Source organism: Lissotriton helveticus, chromosome 3_1 (genome assembly GCF_964261635.1).
Source record: "Lissotriton helveticus chromosome 3_1, aLisHel1.1, whole genome shotgun sequence".
In the NCBI taxonomy this organism is placed as follows: domain Eukaryota; kingdom Metazoa; phylum Chordata; class Amphibia; order Caudata; family Salamandridae; genus Lissotriton; species Lissotriton helveticus.
Window position 1 is genome coordinate 249,988,165 of NC_136061.1, and position 13,858 is coordinate 250,002,022.

Consider the following 13,858-nt stretch of genomic DNA (forward strand, 5'->3'; position numbering starts at 1 on the left):
GGAATACAGGTCTACCGGGACCCGGAGGCCCAGATTGACGGTAATATCCGTAAGGCCTTTAATGGCCTGCGAGGCAGCATAGGCTTCTGGATGTCCCTACCCCTATCAGTGATGGGACGAGTGACGGTCTCGAGATGGTCCTGCTTCCCCGCATACTGTATTATTTCGTGAACCTGCCGGTTATGCTCCCGCGTCAGATTTTTACCATGCTAAATGCACTACTAGTCAGACTTATATGGGGCTCGGGGAGAAGACGGATCAGCCTTAAAAAACTGCAATTGAACACCAGACAGGGCGGCCTGGGAGTGCCAGACCTGCGGAGTTACTACTATGCCAGCCAACTCCAATGGCTGACCTGATGGGTGGCGGGCAAGGATCTGCATGAGATCGCTTACACGGCGGACAAAGTAGCACGTGGAGACCTGCACTCCCTCCTCTTGCCCAATGCTAGGATCCCTAGGGACTGTCACCCCCTTTTGCACGTGGCCCTGACCTGCTGGAAGAAAGCTCTGTCATACTCGACTGGGACCTCCCCATATGCGGACAATATACCGCTACTGGGACTCCCGACACCACAGGGGACCCTGACACTGCGCAGATTACGACCCTGGACGGAGACTGGGGTGGACAGGGTGGGAGACCTGTTCGGCGACGACACCATGCTGGACCACACCTCGTTTATACAAGCCACGGGAGCACCCTCACGCTTATACCTACTACACGCCTCAGTGACACACTACGTGCGACGGGCTTGGGCCCCACAACGTACAAAACCGGAACAACATGAACTAGTACACCTCTTATACTACATGGGCACGGGGGGACACTTAGTGAAGTGGCTATATGTTGGCGTCAGGGAGCATGTACCTTCGCCGATTGCTACACTCAGGGAGACCTGGACTGCGGACTCGGGTGAAAACATAACGGACGGGGAATGGAAACTTATTTTAGGCCATCATAGACGGGTGTCCAGGAATGTTAAGTTTCAGTTCATACAAGCCATGGTTCTCCACAGAGCTTACCTTACACCCCAGAGGCTACATAAGATGTTCCCTGACACTGCACACTGCTGCCCGAGATGTTACCAAGACGAAGCACATATTCTCCACATGCTATGGTCATGCCCGAAGTTACACACTTATTGGGAGACGGTCAAGCATACGCTACACTCCATAACAACACTCCAGATCCCTGAGGGAGCGTCACCGTGCCTACTGGGGAACAGGAAACGCCCCAAGACATGCAAAGCACAGCTGAGACTTATGGACCTGGCACTGGTGCTGGCGATCAGGGTACTCACCATGCGATGGAAGTCACCCAGGGCCCCCCAAATAGACATATGGCGCAGCGACTTACTGAAATGGGGCAAAGCAGAATCCGCGGCACTGCGAGAAGAGGAGAGCAAGGGCCAGTGCAAATATCCTATAGCTCTGGAATGGGACTCGATGCTGCTGGACCTGGAAGAGACAGACCTAGCCAGCTCCGGAGACCCGGTGGGGTGACCTCACATAGGTGGCGGGAGGGGGCCGAGGAACACGAGCACCACTGCGACTCACAAGGGCTAGACCAGACCTAAGGCTTTTACCACATTACAAATAGACAGAGCCACCTTGCCCTGAGGTGGAGGGTGCACGAGTGAGAACGACCAGGAGACAGAGGGTGGGTGGGCGGGTGGGGAGGGAGAGACAGTTGGGGTGTGATGCTTATGTAAGACATGATTCTGGAGTTTACAGAATATATATGGAACGTATCCGGGGATTGATCTGACAAGCAACTTATAACTGAAATGTAATGCTCCCACGAGTTAATGGTTATGAAAATGGAAAAGACTGATGTAAGCTATGATAAGAAAATGCACAGAACTGCTTGATATCCTGTAACAGTCACGAATAAAGAGTTAAAAAAAAAAAAAAAGCCATACAGCTACTCTCAAGCAATGTTTGTTGGAAAGTGGATTATTAGTAGGGGTAGGTATGTTACTACCACTAGCAATAAGGCCACCAACACAATATAAGGCCCAGACGAGTTCTCCATAACGGATTCCCTTGCTCAGCCCTTGGTAGCTAGCAACTTGCAGGCTGGCTTAATTTAGGAGACAGGTGTGTAAAGCATTAAAAACACTAGCATATTAAATAAGTAAGACACATCACACAATACAAATCCAAAACCAATTTATCAGAATAGAAAATATTTTTATGACTAACAGGACACCAAAACAAATAAAATCCAAGTAGGGACCTGGAGATATGATTTTTTTAAAAAGAATAAATACTTTTTAGTGTTTAAAACCCAATGGTGCCAAATTGGGCCATCTGGTCGTGGTTGACCTGGACAAAGTCGAAGTTTGAGACTGACAGTGGTGGAGTGGTCAAAATGTTACCTTTACACTTAGAACCATTTCTGGAGGATTTTTCGCTCTACGTCAGGCGGCTCTGGCATGTCGGATTCATGCCGGCTTCATCGCCCCGTTTAACTCCTGGAAGTCTAGATTTCTGCAGCTTACAGCAGGTTAAACCTGCCAGGCCGGGACACGGTTTGATGATTCTAGACGCCCGGTCGCTCACCTTATGGAGCTTTTTGCAGAAGTTGCTCAGAACTTTTCCAAACATCTGGAACTTCTTCCTAAAGTTCCTCTTGAGGGTTCAAAGTGTCCACAAACACAATCCAAGGTTTCAGAGTCTGAGTTGCTCCTCGGAAGTTGGGATTACAGTTCCCACAATGCATCTGGCAAAATCGAATGGGGGACAGGGTGCCATCAAAAAGCATTACCACTTCCTCTAACATGTGGCATATTCTTGTCCCACAAAGCACTGTACTTTAAAATCAAGATGGAAAACATTTTTTCTTGGGGTTTAGATCTGGCTAAACTAAACAACTGGTGTGGCTTAGTTCCCTTAACACTCCCCTTTCAGGCCTTCTACAAATTCCAATCTAGGGACTCCCATCTGGCTCGGGGATACAGGAAGAGGGGCGTAGACCTGGCCTGAATCCTTACTGTCCTGCTTTCTTTGAAGACCAGTTTGTTTACCCAGCCCCCTTCCTGCCTTTTCTTGTCGCTGCAGATCTCCCCCTACAAGATATGCTTTGTCTTTGTGCAGGCCACTTATCACTTCATCAGAGCAATTTGGCTAAGTCTGTCCAGGTTGGCCGATCGGGAGAGGCTGCTAGAAGGATGGATGTTGGGTCACAGAAAGCAAGGTTCTATAACTTCTTTTCTGTATTAGTTATGATAAATTCCTAAGTGGCAAGTTGTTGAATTTATCATTACTAATCTTTTAAGTACTTGAAATATTTTAGCTCGCTCCTGTCAATAGTGTTACTATATTACAGTATTCCCATGTTAGCCTATGGAGCTAAAATGCTACTAAGGGGGAAAACAAAATGGATAATTTTTCCCGCACCAGAGCATATAAAACATTTAAAATGTCCCTGCCTATTTTTACATGACATCCTACCCTGGAGGCACTTATCATCCATGTTTGTACTTTGAAATGCTGGACACATTCTTCTGGTAAAACTTGACTGCTCTTTGCCACTCTGGACTGAATGTGAATACTTACCGCTGCCAAGTCTTGTTTGTCAGCGACCTGGCAACTGCCCCCCTGCACTTGACGCTGCACCTTGAGGAAACTCCATATGTCCTTCGACTGCCATTAGAAACAACCCCATTGTCTTTTTTTGCATGTTGTTCCCTGCAGCACTGTGTAAGCAGGAAACCAGCTCTCCTGTGGCTCCCGTTGAGCACCAGGGACAGCCAGGGCAACTCTGCACCTGGGGTCCACAGGCCAGGTAAAATTGAACTGACTGTTGTGACCTGGTCCAGGGACCCGCACCACCTTTACCCTGCAAGGGTACAAAGTAACTGAACGTGCAAATGACTGAATGTCACTAGGGGTTTTCTCCATTGACCTCCGTGGTAAAGTTTGACTGTCTTTTTCTTCACTGATTCTATCTTGTTTCTTAAATCTATAACTCCTGTTAAATGTATACTATTTCGTTCGTTTTGGTGTCTAAATTAAGAGGAAACTACATCCTATTTTTATAAATTGGTGTTGGAGTTCTTTAAGGTTGTCAGTTACTTATTGTCCATGTTGGTACTTGGAAATGCTTAACACGCTCCTCTAGGAAAGCCTGACTGCTCCTTGCCACTCTGCCAGGACTGAGCTAAGGATTTATCAGTGTGAATCCAGGGACCATCTTTGGGGTCTGTGATCGTATTGCAAAGTGAAACCTAACCAGCATCACCACATTATAATTTATATATTCTTTGATCCAAGTGTTGCATAAAGCAAAATGAAAGCTCGCACTCTTGGGATTTGCATGTGTTTCTTTATTTGTGCGAAAGGGCCAGTACCATGCCCAACGCGTTACGGTCCTTACCTCGGACCTTGATCAAAGGATAACCAGTTTACAAGTTTAGGCATTATTTATTTCTACTACACTGATTATTTCCTGTTTCTCTTGCTTGCTGGTGCATGTAGTTTGCACACTAATAAAGTGCTTAAAGACTTTCATAGAAAAGCATACATTTGAGGCGAGCAAATTTAAAGTGTTGCTGGTGTTGAGGGTGCTCTATACAGGAACTGCTTTCCACCTAAACTTGAGAACTACCCAGAGTTCTCCGCTGCTTTTTTGCATAATTTATGAACTACACTATGCCTGAAAGCCTTTTGTTTTTACTTATAATGGGTGTTCCCCAGTGTCTGGACAAAGCTATACTACTCTGGAGAGCTCTGAGAGCAAAACATATGTCAGGGTTGGCTTTTATTCATTTCAGGTTGGCTTGGATGGTATTTTACCAATCCAAAACTGTAATACAGTGCCTGGAGGGGTAAAAGGCTTTGGCCATTTTACAGCTCGGCATGGATAGCACTCTGCTAATCCTATGCTTAAAGACTTTGCTGTATAATTGACAAAAGACTTTGTCCCTTTCTATCTCGGCGTGGATGGCACTGTGCTAATCCTATGCTTAAAGACTTTGATAGAAAATCATACATTTGAGGCGATCAAATTTAGAGTGTCACTGGTGTTGAGGGTGCTCTATACAGGAGCTGCTTTCCACCTAAACTTGAGAACTACCCAGAGTTCTCTGCTTCTTTTCTGTGTATGTGTGTGTATATATATATATATGTATATGTGTGTGTGTGTGTGTGTGTGTATGTATATGTGTGTGTGTGTGTGTATGTATATGTGTGTGTGTGTGTGTATGTATGTATATGTGTGTGTGTGTGTATGTATGTATATGTGTGTGTGTGTGTGTGTATATATATGTGTGTGTGTGTGTGTGTGTATATATATGTGTGTGTGTGTGTATATATATATATGTGTGTGTATATATATATATGTGTGTGTGTGTGTGTATATATATATATGTGTGTGTGTGTGTGTATATATATGTGTGTGTGTGTGTGTGTATATATATATATTCACTGAAAAAACCATAGGTTTGACACCAGTTATAGTTAGCTGGAAATTTTACTCGCATAAAACCAATGAAATTCCCACGTTATAGTTAGTTGGACTCACTATAACTTGCGCGTGCAATGCACTGCTGATGACGTCACATATTACATCACTCATGACATGGTCAGTGACATCAGTCATGACATCCCTGATGACACTATCCAGTGAATGTGTGTCTTTTTAAAAAATAAATGTGTTATATGTGTATATGTTAAAGTTGATGCAAGAATAAATGTTTAAATAAGTGATTACTTGGATGTTTTAAAAAAACAAAATTGATTGGTTAACTGGTTTATTAAGTGCATCTTAGTGAATACATATATTAGAGAGTAATGTTTAAATATTTAAATATATGTATTAGTGTTTCACTTTGTGTACAAGTGGTTGCATGGGTTGGTGAGTAGCTACATGGGTATGTATATGGGTTATTAGATGTTTTTGTTAGTATCAGTATGAGTGTTTGTATGGTTTGGTGGGGGTATTACTTAACACATAGATGTATGAATGACTGACTCTATCTTTGTATGTGTTTTGAAGACAGCATATGTGCAGGACTGTATGGGTAGAAGAGTGTGTATATGTGTGTGTTAGTGAGTGAATGACTGTCTCACTAGTGTCTTTATCAGTAACTACATATGTTTTAATCTAATATATGTGAATATAGATGTATATAAGTGAGAATATGTGAGAGAAAGAGATTGTAAGAGTTCCTGTTTAGATAAGCATGTGTTTCTATAAGTGATTGTTTAAGAGAGTAAGTATGTGTAAGTTTCCATAGAAGTAAGGTGGCTGTGCGTGTATAGCTGCATATGCAAATAAATGGATATTCAATAGTTTATTTGCATGTGTGAATATGTGTGAGAGTATCTTTTGGATGACTGTCGGTGTGTAACAGGATGTATAGGTATATCACTACATATCATGAGTGAGTATATGTACGAGTGACTATATAGAAATGTTGATCAATGAGTGGATGTGTATATAGATGGTGGAATTATTGAATTGGTTGTTGTAACTGGTATGGGTATCTCCATTTTTTTGAAAATGTTAGCTTCTATTTTTGAATATGTGTTTCAAGGGTTACATTACAGTGAAAAGAGGTCTGTCACAAGGATGGTGTCATCAGTGATGTCATGACTCATGTCACTGACCATGTCATGAGTGATGTAATATGTGACGTCATCAGCAGTGCATTGCACGCGCAAGTTATAGTGAGTCCAACTAACTATAACGTGGGAATTTCATTGGTTTTATGCGAGTAAAATTTCCAGCTAACTAGAACTGGTGTCAAACCTATGGTTTTTTCAGTGAATTTCATAGGTTTTTTAAATGCTACTTCCTAACTATAACGTGTTTAAAACCTATGGTTTTTTCAGTGAATATATATATATATATATATATATATATATATATATATATATATATATATATATATAAAATTTCTATGGCAAAATGAAACCCGTCATTTTGTTCCTTTTCAAATTAAATGTATTAAGTGTTACCACTTTATTCCAATCAAGATGACTTCAGGTGTGCCATACTTTTGTCATAAGTAAGACTGTTAGCGTTCTAGCTGTTCTTTAGAACACTCTGGGACATTCTGTCATTGGGCTATAGTTGGGCTACATCTGGCTGATATTTGGGCTACATTTGGGCTCTTTTGTCTCTGGTGGCCATCTTGGGAGACTGCATATCAGAATTTTTTTAATGAAATATAAGAGGATTTGAGAAGTCACTCAAAATGTGCCCTAATTTTTCTTTTTTCAGCACTAATCATAATTTCTATGGCAAAATGAACCCCCTCATTTTGTTCCTTTGCAAATTAAATGTTTTAAGTGTTAACACTTTATTCCAATCAAGATGACTTCAGGTGTGCCATACTTTTGTCATAAGTAAGACTGTTAGTGCTCTAGTTGTTATTTAGAACACTCTGGGACATTCTGTCATTGGGCTATAGTTGGGCTACATCTGGCTGATATTTGGGCTACATTTGTTTTTTTTGTCTCTGGTGGCCATCTTTGGGCTACATTGGGCTACATTTGGGCTCTAACATATATATATAGCCCAATGTAGCCCAATATATATTTTTTCAAAGTTAATTTTCTCAGCAACTACTGAACAGATTTACACCATTCAAAGAAAAGCGTAATCTGCGAGCCGGACTCTACCTTTCTACCAAATTTCTTATAAATCCATTCAGCCGTTCGAGCTGTGGCCGTGTCTAAATGTCCTATGGAAAATAACATGGGGAAAACACGTTTTGGGACCCCCCTTTTATCTCAGCCCCCACTTGACGAATCCCCCCCAAACTTTCAGGGAAGGAGCGGAGCGGAGCAGGCCATCTTCTTTGAGAAATTCGCAAAGATTCGTCACCGGCGCCAAAGTTATTCTCAATAGAATGTTGCGGATTTCCTATGGAAACTAGGTCCTAACTAGAACTACCTACTGGCGACCGCCAGTAGGTAATGTGTGTGTGTGTGTATATATATGTGTGTGTGTGTGTGTGTATATATGTGTGTGTGTGTGTGTGTGTGTGTGTCTGTGTGTATGTGTGTGATGTGTGTGTGTGTGTATATATATATATATATGTGTGTGTGTGTATATATATATATATATATATATATATATATATATATATATATATATATATATATATATAGATACATTGGAATGTTAAAACTACATCTACGTGGTACATTTAAATGTACTTGTACCATCCTCCCTTTGCACCTAATATATTAAATAGTATTCAATTATATTTCCATTAAATTATATTTAATTATATTTAAATAGCAGGAATGTCATTTGTAAGATTAGCCTTAAACCAACGTATTTGTAGACATAAAGTAAATTAAGTTTAATTACTGACCTAAACCTTACCATAATGTCACCACTAAGTATAATCTTGAGTAATATACATTAAATAGGTAAGCTTCACCTACATGTACATATTTGATTTTTAAAATGCAAACTTTTAAAAAAATATATATTTTTTATAGGCTTTTTACACCAAAAACCTACAGATAAAACCTAAGGAAATGCAGCATTACAGTATACGCATTAAAGCCAATCATATGCTCTAACGTAAGCAGAAATAGATTTGGTAGGGTCAACGAAGCAGCCAATGGGCACTTGGTTCCAACACATCGGTCGGTCACACAATCATTGCAGTACCCCCAGTATGCCCATATTATAAAATGCAAACTTAGTTGCAATGGAAGGGAGCGTTGTACACGAGTGCAGCATGGGTAAGAAGGTGTTAAAGGCCAGTAGCAAGAGGGAAAAATATGGGGCAGGGTCAATAGGAAAGTGTGCACTTCAGAGAGGAAGGCAGTTGGGAAGGTTATAGGGGTAATAAAGTCATATGGTGGTCAGTTTCTGGAAGAAGTAGCATCCATTTGAGTAGGACTAGTTCATGTTTGTTTTCTGTGCTGTGTGGAGTTTGAAGCTCAGGTTGGCGTCAATATGGAACATGCAGTTCATTAGTTGTAGAGTGAAGCTGTCCATATTCATTGTTGCAAACCATTATTGAACTGTTAGCAGTCACTGCCGGTAAGTGCAAATCTACGATGGGATTCACCTTGAGGTAGAATTTGGAGATCCATGCTTGTATGTTGACAAGGCAATACTTTAGCTTGATGTCATGGTCAGTTGAGATTTAGATACAGCTGGATTGTATCTACCGATCTTATTGATCATTGTAGATGTTTCTACCGACATGTTTTGCTTCTAGGGACGCCATATAGAGATTGAAGATTACTAGTGAGAGGATGGAGCTTTTGGGCATGCCATGCAAGGCTTGAAGTGGTTTGGATCCATAGCGGTCATTGCTTACAGGTACGTCTGAATCCCTGTATAACGATTTACTTCAGTCCTATTTGAGATAAGAGGGCTTCGAGTAGGGCATGTGGATTGATGGGGCTGAATATTGCAGAGAGGTTGAGAAGACAAGGGTTGCTATTGTGGAAGATCAGAAGAGTGTTATGAAGCACTGGTTTTAATCCAGATTGATAGCTGTTCATGAGTCCATTGGTTTTTAATCTTCTGTAACGAGTTAGCATTGACTTTAATAAATATATTCTCCAGGAACAGTTGTTTGAAGTGAATACAGACATGTACAGTCTGTTTGATTGAAGTTCTTCAGTAGAAGTGCAGGAGTCAGATGCAACTCTCTGGGAGGCTAGGTTGCAGGAAAGTTCATGTGCTATGTTTTTGGTTGGCTTGTATAAATTATAGAACAAGTCATAATTGTATGATTTTTTCCAATCCATGATTTGGGTAGAGTATAAAAGATGTCTGGCTGCGTGGTGAAAATGAGGTCCAGGTTGTTCCCCTTGAGGTGGGTGATATCTGCACTGGCTAGCATGTCAAGAAAAGCATCTTTCATGGTAGGTTGAAGTCTCAAAGGAAGATGCTGTTTTTAGGTTGAGCCTATAGCAGCCCGCATGCGCTGCAATAGCAAAACAACCTCTTGGAGCTCACCATAACTTTTCACATGCTTGTGTGTGTGTTTTCTGGGGGCGGACAGCCTATTGGCCTTTGCGTGCGTCTTTTTAAGAAAAACAGCAAGCAATTGGGCAAAGGCGGGTGCATGTCCCGCATTTGCTCTGCCCACGGCCTATTGCTTGCGGTTACCCGCACAGGCACCATCTGTTTTGAATTATCGTGCCCAGACGCGTGCACGATAATTCAAAACCGATGTCTCGCTGTGGCGCGCGCACCACTCATGTGCTTGTTGTTACATAAACTGTGGGAACTAAACAAAGAGAAATATAGGTCAGTTCAAATGATTGCTGTTGCTTTTAAGTACCTTTTGTTTACTCATACACCGTTCGCTTATTTGAGATGAGAATATATTGTGTGAATTGGATTCGGAGGTGATATGTGAGTAGAAAACTTAATGCAAATAAATATGAACGTACTGTTTATGTATAAGTAGGAATCAATTTATGTTTTACCTAAATTGTGCAGTATCTATTCCTCCACCTCATCCTGTTTTCTCCATTGTGAAAGGGCAGCATGCCATAATTCATAGTGAAGCCAATGACTGACGTGGGCTGAAGCATTGCCCATTGATGCATGTGTGAATGGGTTGAAGAAATATATTAATGATGTAACCCCTGACAAGTGGGTGAAGTGCCCAAAAACCCCAATAAGTGATTGTTACATACATCATTTTAATAAAATTAAAACTTCTGGGCTAACACAGACCTAAAAAAGCCAATTGCTTGGGAGAAAGAAAGGAAGAAGAAAAAAGCAAACAAAGAAAAAAAAATGAAAGAAAAAAAGACAGAAAAGAATGAACGAAAGAATAAAAAACAAAAGAACAAATTAAAGAAAAAATGCCTGAAAGAAAAAGAATGTATGAAAGAAGGCAAGAAAATAGAAAGAGAAAAGAATGAAAGGAAAAGAATAAAAAAATTAAAGAAGGAAGGCAAGAAGGAAAAAAGGCAAAGAAAGATGAAAAGGAAGGAAAGAAAAGTTGAGAAAAAGAAGGTAAAGGAAGAAAGTAAAAAAGAATAAACAAAAGAAGGTAGAAAGAAACAAAAGGCAAAAATGAAGGAAGGAATGAAAGTGTTACAAGTGCCGCAAATCAACCGCGGTAAAGGCTGTTTTCTCCCTGGCCAAAGTTTAATAAACAGCCATTGGTGAATCTTGAGTACCAAAATTAACATGTTCTGAAAAACTGTGCGCTTATAAATTCATATTGTATAATATGGTAGCTTTCTGTTTATGTGCTGCATACATCGTAAAAAGTGGATAACTTAATACTGAACAGCTTCAAATGAATGCTGTTAGTTAGATAAACAAATGAGGCTCCAAACGGAATGTAAAGCAGCATTAGCAGGAGACAGGAACTGATAAAGCTGGAATGTGCCCTGTGCTAGAATGCATTCTGCTATTACATCAGGCTCTAAACACAATGGTTGCACAAAAGTCATTATAAGGTGTAAACAAAAATACTGGAACTGAGGGAACTACATTGTTTGTGGATGTGTTCATTGTGAAGCAGAAAAATGCAGTCACTCAAAATGAAGTTAACCAGTGGCTTAAGTAGATTGACTCACTGCTCCATTCTGTTTGTTGTAGTGGGTGGAAGCAAAATGTGAATGACATAAGAACAGACTGAAAGCCCCTTTATGTTAGTATATTACACATATACGTTTGGTAAAATCAAAAGGTCTAATGCCAGACCTAAAATGAGAAAGTGCTAGGATAGTTAACGTTGGTCTCATCATAGTGCTTTTTTGTCTTTACTCTCAGCCATGTTGCACAAGATGGCTTTAAAAAATTGACAAAGCCAAAGAGCCCTCGCGCTCATGTAAGAGATATTTGGTTTTTGCATTCTTTTTTGTTTTTTTGCATAGCAGGATGAGATATACTCCTTGGTGATGTACAAGGCATGAAGAAGTCAGTAGATCACTTTTGTACGCACGGTGATGGCTAGCTTACTGATGTTTGACTATGGCGACAAACGTAACAAAGTGCCTTGAGTAGTTTAAATGGTACCCGGCATGAAGAGGCAGGTAACTACTGCTACAAGCCGTGGCTGGGGTAGTGATGTCTGACTAGGGTGATCTAAAAAGTACTTGGTATGAAGAGACTAGTAGACCACTATTGGACAGTAAGGGCCAGACAATGATGTCTGACTAGGTGATATAAATGTCACCGGGCCTGAAGAGTCCGGCAGATCACTGTTATACAGCCAGAGTAGTGAGGTCTGCCTTCGGTGCTATAAGAGGTACCAGGTATAAAGAGGGCAGTAGATCACTGTTAAACGCCCATGACGAACACAGTGATTTCTGATCAGGATGCTTTAAAGGGTAACAGACAAAAAGACGCCAGCAGATCACCCTTACATAGCCAGGTCTGGGGTGGTGATATTTCACTGAAAATGCACCAATAAGCCACATTCTGCTGCACTGTAATGTGCTATAGTTCGCAGGGAGCAGCAGTGGCTCTTTGGAAGTTTGCAACACATCAAACGCTGCCAGAAGCCCTTGTGCCTAGCAAGTATGCCTCTTATTGGTAAGTGACTTAAGCAGATATGCTGGGATGAATAGGGCGATTACAAATATAGCAGAGTCAACACAGCACTTCCTGTTTCCAAAGATGATCTAGTTTATGGTGTGCTATGTAAACCGCAAGCACCATATTGTGATTCGACAGCATCTGTGACAGGATGGTGTTGATTCGACAGCGAGACACTCGGGATAATGTCTAATGCTCCTAGTTCATACTCTTGGATTATGTATATTTTATGCATTTTTGTTCTAACTAAGGTTTAACTTGCAACAGATCATAATTGTCAATCTGTATTTATGCAGCATGTGGCTCTTTTTCAACAAGCAAAACCCCCTTTCTTGAATTGACAAATCATTGCACCACAGCAAAAATCTTTCGTTACAGAGATGCACACACGCAGACACAATAGTGATGCGTTTGAAGGTAATGCTAGGATACACTGCTGTTTCTGCAGTATGAATGCATGATGTACGTATTTCAAAGTTTGCCTTCATGTTTACAATACAAAACACCTTTGCCCTACAGCAGCATAGGGCGTATTTAACTTAAAAGTGTGCACACATTTTTCGTCCACAGACTTAAATCACACACGTTGCTGAATGAAACGAAAGCCCCCCCCCCCTTGTCCCTGAATAATCCAGCTACTTGGCCCTCTATACTACTAAAAAACTCGTATCTGTGATAAACAACTTCACATCCCACGGGATGCCCAGGTATTTGGGGAAGTGCGGCCGCATAGAGCGTCTGAAGCAGCACACACAAATTTCAGTGCAGAGAGGCACTGGTCATTACTAGAATTTAGTTGGCAGATCTAGTGGCACAGATAGACCTTTGGCTGTCCGTGGCGGTCCCTGTGTTTTCCGCCCCGCAGCTGCTGCGTGTGAGGGTGGGGTGAGGGGCTGCTGGCGATTCATGATTTTGCCGCCCTGCGAAGGCCACAGGCAAGAGCAGAGGGGTGGGGGAGGCAGCCACCCCCAAATCTCGTGACACCCTGGTCGGACTGCCCCCTCTTTGCTACGCCACTGGGCAGATCCTCTAGCATAACCTCTGCCTTTTTTATCCTTCCAAGGCTGATAATGGGTCAGCGTCTCAACCTTATACACAGTGTACTGTTGCAGGGATTCTGCACATACACAGAACTATGCGCAGGAAAACAGCACCGTGAATAAGGGTGTACCAACCTGCCGCATCAGTACCCAAAATCCAAAACCGACTAGCTATAGTGTCTTATTTGTTCTCCTCCAAAAATCACGGAGCTACAAATGATTAGACAACCCAGAACACAACACTCCCGACTCTCTCAGGAATGGCGAGAGCAAGTCTTACTCTTTCACTCGCTCACTCATTCGCTCGTACTTGTCCACAATGA

At 41.6% G+C, this 13,858-nt stretch overlaps 1 protein-coding gene across 12 annotated transcripts in view; it reads left to right on the forward strand.

Annotated features, from left to right (window-relative positions):
• MSI2 (musashi RNA binding protein 2) overlaps positions 1–13,858 on the forward strand; it is a 1,965,164-nt gene that overhangs the window by 1,632,230 nt on the left and 319,076 nt on the right. Inside the window, exon 12 of one of the 12 annotated variants that reach the window (XR_013608601.1) lies at positions 9,197–9,300. The exons of the other annotated variants lie outside the window; for them this stretch is intronic. The gene's annotated coding sequence lies outside the window, so the exon portion shown is untranslated. The remainder of the gene's footprint in view (positions 1–9,196; positions 9,301–13,858) is intronic. 12 annotated transcript variants of the gene reach the window in all.